The sequence below is a fragment of the Bactrocera oleae genome, chromosome 3 (genome assembly GCF_042242935.1).
Source record: "Bactrocera oleae isolate idBacOlea1 chromosome 3, idBacOlea1, whole genome shotgun sequence".
NCBI lineage: Eukaryota > Metazoa > Arthropoda > Insecta > Diptera > Tephritidae > Bactrocera > Bactrocera oleae.
The window spans coordinates 31617494-31629630 of record NC_091537.1 but is presented as its reverse complement, the minus strand read 5'-3'; the positions used below and the strand labels follow the sequence as shown (position 1 = coordinate 31629630).

General features: G+C 37.2%; 1 long non-coding RNA gene across 1 annotated transcript; it reads left to right on the top strand.

Annotated features, from left to right (window-relative positions):
- Positions 1 to 7479: 7479 nt before the first annotated feature.
- On the top strand, positions 7480 to 11248 carry LOC118683510 (uncharacterized). The gene is made up of 2 exons (XR_004979360.2): positions 7480 to 10850; positions 11045 to 11248. It is a non-coding gene; the product is annotated as an uncharacterized lncRNA (long non-coding RNA).
- Positions 11249 to 12137: the final 889 nt, after the last annotated feature.

The window sequence follows — 12137 nt, the reverse complement described above, 5'->3', positions numbered from 1 at the left end:
TTATTTCTAAATTTCATTAAGATTTCTTACATTTTGACCGATAGCTGCGGTATAAAGTCAACCGGAAGTTCAAAAATATTTATAAGTATTAGGTATATAGAGACTATGGGAAGTATCGACCCGATTTTACCCATTTTTGACACAAGGGTATGCTGTCATCACATAGATATTATCCCCTAGAACTCACAGATTGACCGATATGTTTGGTAAAAAATCAGTCATATGCACTATGGTTCACATATTCGGTATAAAGTCCTTTCCTTCTCCTTGGGAGCATGCGTGGTTATAATCAGATTTTACCCATTTTCAGAGTATATAATGAGGTGCTAAAAAACTACCTTTCAGCAAGTTTGGATAATTTAGCTTTATCGGTTTGGAAAATATGTACATTAAATAATTTAAAGGAGCCCATTTAAATTACAGTTACGCATCTTAATTAAGTGCTTAGTTATGGCACTTTATAGGTTTTCGACTAATGGCGTTTTGTCGTTGTCGCAGTGATCCGATTACTCCCATCTGCAATACCAACCTTCTTTGGGTGCAAAGGAACATATTTAAATATCTCGGACACGAAGCAAAATGTACTAACGGGACCAAGCGAGTATATGACCTATAGTGAAAAGTTAACAAAATGCTAAATATGATTGCTATTCATTTACCGCTTCGTTGAATAATTATTATAACGAATGTTGAATTTTTTCGTAACATTTTTATACTCTTGCAACATGCTACAGCGTATAATAGTTTTGTTCACCTTACGGTTGCTTGTATCAACTAAAACTAATCGAGATAGATACGAAATTATATATACTTGTATATAAATGATCAGGATGATGAGACCACCTAATGCAGATAGATGAATCGGACCATTGCGACGCCCACAAAATGCCATTAATCAAAAATGTATAAAGTGACATAACTAAGCCCCACAAGAAGATACAAGCTTGTATTTAGTACAACATATTTGCGTATTTCATTATAAAAGGGAGTCTATGGTGGATTGTTTTTTTTTTAAGTGGGCGCGGCATGCCCTCTAATAAATTTAATGTACATACTTATCTCCTAAACTAATAAAGTTATAATAACCAAACTCAGGGTAAATCTTTTTGGCATACCTACACCCCGTGCTCTGTGAAAATGGGTGAATTTGGATTTTAACCCCGCCCACTCCTCATACACCGATTTTGTTAAACACTGCAAAAAGTGCATTAAAACTACAAATGAGCCAGAGACATATTTTACACCCGAGATGATACAAGAAAGCTTTATAGGACCCGGTGTCAAACTCGGACGATAGGCGTGGCGCTGCCCGCATTTAGGTGAAAACCAATATTATGTGAAATTGGTCCACATCCTTATGCCGAATATGTCAGTTAGTGTGTGAATCATAGTTATATTTATAAAATTACTTTAAAATATGTTACCGAGTAACGTCAAAAGTTTGTGCAATCAGCCCAGATTTTCTCTGCCCCCAATATTTTTGTGAAATTAGGTAGACAAGCTTTATTAAAATGTATGCGGTTTGGCGCGTAATATAAATGGCATTGGTTTAAACCTTGACCCAAACCTCATATCCCTAATATACTGAATTCCGATCCTCTGGTTGACGTTAGCCTCTCCGATTTGGTTTATGTCAGATATTTGAGTAGTGAAGTAAAATGTAGTAATAAAACTAACTGAGTCTGTGACCTCAATAATAAGTGACCTCGTCAAACAGTTGTGAATGAATTAATTCTTATATAAAGATATTTTAAGGGAATGCAAAAAGTTGGTGCGCAGAACCAAAAGACAGTCCTAAAAGAACTTTGTAGTAGTTTTGAAAAAACGAAGTGACAAGACTCAGCAAGCTATTATCCAAACCCACACACCGCTAGGTCTAATTCGCAAGAGTAACGGGGAGTAGACGGACAATTGAGAGGGCTCATTAGAATATCTAGTCAGTGAGCACTTTTCCGGATGTAGGGACCCAGTTAGTTCTAGGTATAAAGGGAATAGTGCTGTAAATTTTGGAAAATGGGCAATCCGTTCCATCGACACTCTAAAATCTCCCGGTATGGATAGAATCTTTTCAGCCATTCAGCAAAATGCTTTTTGTCTAGACGTACCGTGGCTTAAAGAGATTTTGAAAGAACGTTTTAAGATCAGCAATGGGCTGCACTCGTGGTGAAAGGCTAGGGCAGTTTTCATACCGAAGGCAGGTAAAAACTACTCAACCCAGTCGTAATAGTGGGTATTGAATTGGTATTGAATCTGCTATACATCGGCGGGTCAAAAACCAACTGATTTTTAGAAGGATAAAAGCAGAGTAGCGATGCTAGATTGATCAAGAAAGTCAGAACCCCTAAGATAGTGGCATGTGCGAACTTAATAACGGGAAGGAGTCTATACATCATCAGAAACATTATGACTATCACTCTATACTATACAGAATTAGTATTCGCAAGCGGGTTTTGGGTTGAATCCGGAAAAAAACGAATTTGATGAATTCGATAAATGGGATAGAACTCTCACACAAGGACCGCCAACTGCTGTGGCACAAATAGTTAGAAAGGTCAGTAAAGCCATATATTTATGTAGGCAGAGCCTCGGCACAACCTGAAGGCTATCTCCCTCTCTCATGCACTGGTGATACATTGCAATAGTAATACCAATTCTGATCTACGGTGCTGTAGTGTGATGAATAAGCACATAGAAATCTACCTACCAGAAGTGAATGGAAAGGGTTCAGCGGCTCGCTGCGCTGTGAATAACGGGAGCTCTATCGTTATGGCTGGCACGGACTACATTATCTCACTAATCAATTGGTAAAGAAGATTTCGAGTAAACTTTAAAAGAAATGGTTGCGGTAAAGGTATTGTAGCTTCACGCAACACATTTAATATTTATATGCACGACTTGAAAATCGTAGACGGACCACTGCAGTATATTTTAAACATAGGTTTTAAATTAGAAATACACGAAGTTCTTATTAGCACTCGATAGAATAGAATATAGGAACATGGTTGGCAGAAAATGCCAAGAGCAAGACACCAGGGATTAGATTAGATTAGATAAGGATAGAGGTATGTACGGCGACGTATGGTCTATTGTGCCCTTCCCTAGGTCACAACGACTCATCTAGCCTCAGCATATTGATGACATCCAATCTACTGCTAGGTGCTAGTGAAGCGATGCGATCCCTGTTTGGAAAAATGGATCCCAGGGCCTTAACTCTGCGTCTGCAGACTGCTGTGCAGTCCACTAGCAGGTGTTCTGGGGTTCCGACAACCTGGCATGGCACATGCTTAGAGATGTTGCCAATGTCTCTCCCTGCCTGATCTTTCCTCTTTACGGAACAGCTCTTTAATGGTATGTGGACTATCCGCTATGTACGGTTCTGGTCCTATAAGTTCAATATATTGGGTAAATAGTCATAGTTAACTCTAATTTATTCCCATATTTAGTTGAGGAATCATGTCCACTTAATACATATACATATACGGCATGAAGTAAACCTAAGGGTTGAAAATCCTTCTATTTAGTATATGGCGTTTTTAACTATTTTCGGCACCAAATCAAACTTTTAACATAAAAATATGTGCTTTGAATTTCATTAAGATATCTCACAGAATGACCGATACTCTCGATAAAAGGTTAGCAACCGGCGTCGAGGCTCACATATTCGGTATCTGGAGATTTAAAAAGTAATGGTCCGATTTCGACAATTTTTAGTCGCGAGATGGCATACCTTAAATACACTATTTGTACATAGTTTTATTCGGATGCAATAAAACAAAAATGTATGTATATTATAATATCAACACTATGCAAGCAACTAAGTCCATCCGTAACCTCTCCCGCTAATCCATCAATTATCGGTCAATTAACCCCACACCAGAATTAGAAGCTCTGATTAAAAAATAGTGAGAACTGGTTCGCACGAATTTCATGCGAAGGCAATACATATGATCAGTTCGCCCGAGATTCGTGCGAATCGGCGGATGCTAGGGTATACGAAATTCGTACAAACACGAATGTATGCGTCGCATTCCCATGAAATTTTTGAAACATCGGAATTTTTTTAAAAATACATATGTTTATCAGAATATCGAGACGATAATCATGAAAAATTAATTCAATGAGAATAACTGATTTCTTCAAACCTTATAATAGTCGTAATTCTGAATCTGTTCCAAAAGAGGTTCCCAGAATAGAATTCGTGAGTCCTTCAAAAAAGAAACCAAAAACGGATAACACACAAAACACCAACGTAATTTGATAAATTTATGGACCGTTTAAAATTTCAACATTCATAGTTTCGTTTACTCCCTTGATTAAAATATTATTCTGCGGAAGGTGGAGCTTACTGTCATTGTTGTGTTTTGTTTGCATGAAAATTTGTCGGCAAAGGAAGTTGTAGCCCTAAACTTTAGAGCCTTGTTACGTTTCGCTTTGGTGACTTGAAGTCTCATTTGGAGACATCTACCAAAAATACAACGTACTTGAGTCCACGTATTTAAAATGAAATCATTTAATTAGCAGACAAAATAATCGTAACAAAATTGGTGAGACGCGTCCACGACTCACGTTGTTTTGCCGTAATGGCTAATAAATCCACTGATATGCCTGGAATTCTAAAACGGAGAATATTGCATCCACAAAGACTTCATGCATTTGTAGATGCCAAAAATGATATCGGTACCGGATTACATTGGTTGATACCTTGGCACATTTTTTTTTCTTTTTTTTTTATTTATTTCATCTGGTACAAGTCTATACAGATGTTTAACATCTGTGCATAGAACCAGGGCATTACAAATACAATATATTTAACAACTTATTCCCTAATATTATTAATATTCTAGCATAGATAATAGTATATTACACTAAATATTGCGTAACAAAGTTATACATATAAAAGTTATAAATTATACCAAGTAAGAGCAAAAATGAGACACTTAATAGATAGCTAAAATTTACTATATTGATAAGTTATTTATCCAGGATTTTAGATTTTTGTTAAGAGATTTTTTATTACATGGTAGAATCTTCAAATTATTAGGAAGCATGTTAAAGTACTTAATTGCTATATAATATGCATTTTTAATGCTAATTGACATTTTAATTTTTAGTAATGTTAGAGTATTAGCTCTAGTTTGTACTTGTTTAGTAAGATATTTTGATTTACACTTTTCATAGTATTGTATTAGAGCCTTAACAATAAAAGTTTTCTTGATGTCAAGTGGCAAATTAGTTTCATAATTGTTTTCAAAGAACTTTAATAAACGGTTTTGCATATTAGTTATAGGCTGCAGAGCATTTTAATATTCTGTAATTGATTACACTTTCGAAAAGTCCATAGTATATAGTTTTTAAGATTTTTATGTCAACCCATTTACTCAGTTTGAAACAAAGGAAAGCAAAGTATCTGACTTTTTTAGCCAGCGTGTTCACATGAAAATTCCACTTCATATGTGTATCAAAGTACAGACCCAGATATTTGCTGTAATCTACTCTTGTGAGTTCTCTGTTGTTTATATTTGGTATATAATTGACAGGTATACTATCACAATAACTGCCAAAAGTGATGTATGTTGACCTGTCTATGTTAAGAGATAATTGATTACTTCGTAGCCATTTTCTTAGTATCTCCAACCATCTACTCAGGCGTGTTTTAACTTCATTCCAATTTTTACCAGAGCAAAGCACTGCAGTATCATCAGCATAGTCTACAAGAGCCATTTCCGGTAGAGTATTAAAGATGTCATTTATATACATGATAAACAGCAGAGGACCCAATATTGTGCCTTGTGGCACACCAACTTTTTTGTTCAGTTCAGTTGGAGTAAGAAACATACTATTAGGGTTATGCTTAACATTTTTATTTATGTCAATCGATATTTTATCAATTTTATTAGCTAATTCAACTCCAATATTACTAAAGAAAGTTATAAACTAATCAGCAAAAACCTGGTGATCGGATATGATTTCATCATTACATACTAGATAATCCAGAACTGGCGTTACTTAAGTTTTTTTTACCTATTTTCGTGTTAAGTATTGCCAAATGTTTTTACTATCTTTGGATATTTTTTTAACATATTTACTTTCGTAGTTATTTCTGGCAAGTGTTATAACTCTCTTTAGTATTTTACAGTACGCGTTATATTCAGATTTAATTTTACATTATTTCTATCCAGGTTCCATAGTCTGTATAAAGTTTCTTCTGTTTAACATGATTTTATAATACCTTTAGTTATCCATTTACTCCTCGGTTTGTTATTGTTTTTAGTTTTATTTACTTTGGATCTTGAAACATCAATAATATTCTTTATATTTTCAATCAGAAACTTAAAAAAGACTTTTGGATCTTTTATATGGAGCATATGAGACCAATCATATAAACTACTAATTACTTTTATAAGATTGTTGTTAATGAAATAGGTTTCTTTAAGCATAGACTTTATAGGGAACAAATCAAGAGCAACAAAAATAGGATAATGATCAGTAAAAACATTAGCATAAGTAAAGGATCTGATTTTCTTAATATTTGATTTAACAAAAATGTTATCGATACAAGTACCTCCTAAGTCATTAGGTCTGTTATTGTTTTTAGTTTTATTTACTTTGGATCTTGAAACATCAATAATATTCATTATATTTTCAATCAGAAACTTAAACAAGTAAGGAAGGGCTAAGTTCGGATGTAACCGAACATTTTATACTCTCGCAAAGTCAAATGGTATACTCGTTTGAGATTTCTTTGTGGATTGACTGATATTTTCGGTAGAAGGTCAACTATAGGCACTGGGGTCCACATATTTAGTACTTAGGGGTTTGAACAGTTTTGGTTCGATTAAGACAATTTTTGGCCGCAAGGTGGCATACTTTAATTGCATTATTCACGCAAAGTTTTACCCCGATATAATCATTGTTACCTGATTTGCATAGTGGAAAGTGAAAGAATCAGATGGAATTGAAAATGGTGTTACATGGGAAGTAAGCGTGGTTGTAGTCCGATTTCGCCCATTTTCGCACTATGACAGCAGCGGTTGAGCAGATCTCAAGATATGGGTTTTAACCTAAAAGTGGGCTGTGCCACGCCTACTGACTAATTTTGAACGCGGTTCCTATAAAGCCAATTTATACCATCTCAGAGATAAAATTTAATGTCTCTGGCGTGTTTAGTGCTTGATTTATCGCGCTTTTAGTAGTTTTTAGCAGTACCGTTATATGGGGAGTGGGCGGAGTTGCCACCCGATTTCAACTATTTTCACACCGTCAATATAAGTGCTAAAAACATTTGCTGCTAGTGAATTTTGTTATTATAGCATTAGCGGTTTAGGAGATATGCACATTAAACCTATTAGAGGCGGGACCACGCCCACTTTTTAAAAAAAAGTTTTAACTGCAGATGCCCCTCCCTAATGTGGTCCTGTGTACCAAATAACAGTCTTGTATCTTATTGCGGAGCTTAGTTATGGCAATTTATTTGCTTAGACAATAATTATGTCGTAACGGATCGAATCATCAAGTTAGTGCATCAAATAATTCCAGCGCATCTACTAAAGTTACAGTAGAAAATCAACAACAAATGCTTATTGCCATGCAAAAGCAGATCAACGCCCTGAGTACCCAGGAAAGGTTAAAAGAAAGTCAACGCCAGTGTGAACTTTTGACCGCAGAACCATTCGAATATATCTGTACAGTCAACGTCAACGCATACAGCCGCCACGCATACGGATACTCAATGCCCTTATGAAAGTACTACACAGCCGACTTTGACCGCCTCTTCGATAGGTACTACGTCTTCAAGTTCATTACAGTCGCAACCAAAAGTTAACGTTATACCAGACTGTTTATATTTGCTCACACTGCCGACAAAATTTCAAGATCTGCCAGAGATGCTGAAAGGGTGAGGCTAGAGAGTGCACTCACACCTAACCATCCGGATAATGTTTCTGCCGTTATGAACACTTTGCGATTTCGAATCGCCCGTCGAGAATTACTCATTAAATGTGAGCTACTCGTACGGGAGATGCCATATATCAGAATCTGCCACCGACAAAATAATCCTGTTCTCCGTCAAAGTAAAACACCTGGCCGAGTTCCTACAAACCATAAATGGTCAGCAGCACTTGTGTAACCCAACATTTTTGGAGAAGCTTGTGGGAAAGCTACCTTTGAGCAAGAAACTCGAGTGAGCAAACACCTCATCGATGATACAGCCATATCCCACAATTAAAGAATTCAGCTCATGGATTAGTTTAGTGGCCGATCCAATATGTACAGTGCAAGATAGTAGGAGGACTCGTTCAAATAAACCAAAGCGCTGCGTTCTCCTTCAAGCCGCCAACAATATTAGAGAAATCCTATGTCCACCGTGCCATGATGGACACTACATCTTGTGGCATTCAAGTCGCTAAGCGTCCGAGAAACATAAGCTTCTTCACTTATGTTTCTCCGGCCTTCAGGGTGGTCATACCACAAGAGATTGTCGCCGACCGAAAATCTGCAAAACAAGCGGATGCCAAAGAGTACATAATAAACTGTTACACGAGCCATTGAGAATCATGTCAAAGCCGCAACCGATCCTACCTGGACCAACAACGACAACGACAAAACAAAAAGTGTTATTTAAAATAGTTTCACATACAGCATAAAGCACGTATTGAGACTTTCGCTCTACTGGATAAAGGATCATCGACAACTATGGCTGATTCTTCTTTGATTGAGAAGCTCGGAGCAAAGGGTTTCCAAAGCGGAGTATACCTACAGTGGTTGGGTGGAAGAGTTGATAACGCAACTATCGTCGCCATCGAAATTAGTGGTTCCGGTGTCCAGAAATATATATGGCATCATGTCTACGGTATCCAAGATTTACAACTTCCAATGCAAAATTTACAGAAAGCTGATGTAGATGCAGCTCGTTTGAAAAGGATGTCGATTTAAGCGTAGGACATCGCCGTTCTCAAGTTGCTTATCGGATTAGACCACAGTCACTTCGAAATTCCTATTGAGATCGAGATCCTGCAACACAAGGGCTCTTATGCGGTCCGTATGAAGTTAGGTTGGGGCCTTTTGGGGCCGACTGACAACTTCAATAAAACGAAGGCGTCGTGTTTGTAGTGTAATAGCCGATTATGATAAAAGAGCGCGCCAAATCCTCGAGTCTACAGTCACACAGTTAACGGGGGTCCACCTCCCCGAAAGCTACTCCATGGCCGAAAGAAGACTGGTTTGAATCGAGCCTAAGATGAAACGAGACCGGATGAAACATTTGCCCGAGAGTATCGTGCAGTCAAATAGGATTACGTGACAAAAATTCTGCCAAAAACCAAAAACGCCTGGAAGAAGCTGCGCTTACAAATCCAAGAACGTGATACCTTTCACACTTCGGTGTCAATGGTTGTTCACTAAACAGTTTCCTGCTAAAGGGCCCAATTTCCATCTCCACCGACATTAAAGAGATGTTTCTCCAAAGACTTCTTTGCGGGACGGTACCAAAAAGATCCGCCCAGATGAATACCTAGTGATGACATTTAGAGCTTCATGTTCACCTCAACAGAGCCAAACGTTAAAAATATTAACGCACTTGAGCACCGCAAACGCTATCCAAAAGCCCACGATTCTTTCACACAGCATCATTATGCACTTAAATTGCCAATGGAGTTAGAGTGGAATGTATATTCCCTAGAAAGCCGGGTTTGAATTACGTAACTGTTCTTGAAATTTCTTAGAAGCTAAAATCGCCTGAAATGGTTACCAATCGGAACAATTGACAGAGAACCTAGTCACATTAATAGTAGAACGTGTGTTTGGAATATATTGGCAACCAAGTAACGACGTATTTAGCTACACACTAAAATTTCACAACGTAGACCCAAGTCATCAGTGAAGACAAACGACAGTCCAAAAAGAGCAATTAACCATAGTTACGTCAGTATTTGATCTGCCTGGGTTTTTATCCAAATTTATGGTCAACGCGAATTTATTGGTGTTCGAATCGTGGCGTTACGAATTTCAGTGGGATTAGCCCTACCCAAACCTACGTGTTAAAAGTGGGACAAGTGTCGCCGTTAGTTAAAGAATGTTTTGAATTTTCAGGTCCCCCGTCACTATTTCACCCGTGGACCACCTGCCGAACTGTAACTTCATATCTTCATAAATGCCGAGAATATCATCAACTCCAAAACACTCACACATATGCCGCTATCGTCAGACCACGATAAGCCACTCACTCCGAACCATTTTCTGCTTGGTAATGACAATACTTCACAAACACCAGCCATCAATAATTCCTTCGCGAAACCCTGCGCACTTGGCAAACAGTGGCTCATCGCCCGACAGTTAAAAGACACGTTTTGGGGACGATGGATCCTGGATTATTTGTCGACACTTAAACGTGAAATAAATTGGTGCGAAAGGGCGAAACCACCATTTGTATGCGACGAAACCATTTGATTGCGACGTCAATATCCCACAGAACAATGGTGTCGTGGTGGGGTAGAAGCGATACACCATGGATGTGATGATATTATCAGAAGAGCTGATGTACGCAGCAGCAGTGGAATCCTTAGTCGCCTCGTGTCAAAGTTGACCGTTTTGGCCATGGAGTAAGTAAACCGGATCGATTCCCGGAGGAGGCAATGTAAAAAAACGGCGATTAGTTGTAACGAATTTGTAATTAATTGTTTATCAGTTTATGGTAAGTATATCATGGTGGATAAATAGTTTAAGCATACAATTGTGAATTATCACAGTGTCCTTGTCGTTTGTTTTTGACGTTTGTTTCGGTGTCCATATTGTTGGTACTTCGATTATAACTCACTCAATTTCCGAACGCCGAAGAGACTGGCTGAGACACTGCGGTAAGTTGATCTTCCAGATCATGAAATATTGCAATAACCCTGTTTTATAGTGAGAAATAAATTGTTGTTGTTGTTACTGTGTATTCACGTGTCCGAAATGTGTGTGCACATGTTAACACAATTAGATTCGCCAGCCATCGGAAATTGAGACACTCGTAATATTTTATCAAACATTCAACATCTTCTTCCAACAGAAATTCCAAACCTGGATTCAAAACAATTGAAACAGACTGTGGAAAGTTTTGAAAAACAGCAGGCAAACCACGTCACAGTTACTGAAGAGTTTGAAGTTGAAGTTACAATGTGGAAAGGGTATTTGTATTTAACTGTGGTATTTAACTGGTATCGAAAAATCACATTTTTGTACTTAAACTCATTAAATTAAATCAGAAACTCAACCAGCAAAACTCTTTTTTTTATAACACTTTTATTAGCATCACCTGTATGCTGTGCTAGCGATAACTTGAGTATAAATAGAGCTTTCTTGATGAAACTTGCTGCATATGTTCCTTAGTATCCAAGTAAGGTCGGTATTGCAGATTGGCGAATAGGACAACTGCCACGTCCACAAAACTCCATTAAAAAAACCTATGAAGTACCACAACTTAGTATTAAATTAAGATAATGTACGAAATGTAATTTGGTACAGAGGGTCGCGGTAACAAGAGACTCCTATTGGCTGAATATTTTTTTAATAAGGGCGTACCTCCATTTCCTAAATGGTTTAATGTACACATCTTCCTAACTGCTGAAGCTAACTCAACACAATTTTCTTGGGGGAGCACTTTTTATTCGCTGTGAAAATCTCTCTCCCTATAATGATTATGTTGAAAACTACTAAATGTGTGATAACTCACTGAATAAATGCGCCAAAAGCATTAAATTTCACAAACAAGATGGTAGGGAAGCATTTTATTGCAGAAGGTGTAAAAATTTAACAATGGGCATGGCACCACCAACCTTCAGGTAAAATCCTATACCATTCCTATCACACAATGTGAAAATAGACGAAATGGTACAACGGTCATAAAACTATGCAACCTAAAATATGAAAAAAGGGTCCCTAAAACTATGCAGCTAAAGGCATTAACTGCTGTTATTTGAATAACAAATTTACTCAAACGCATTTTTAAAGAATGTGAAAATAATATACAATATAATAAGTATGATTTAAAATACTAAAAACATTCTTTTAAAGCACTTCAAACTAAAAAGTGAAAAATAATTCCTTGTATAAACTGATGACCGTAATGTTGACCGAAAGATACCTGTATTGTTGTGAGAAAA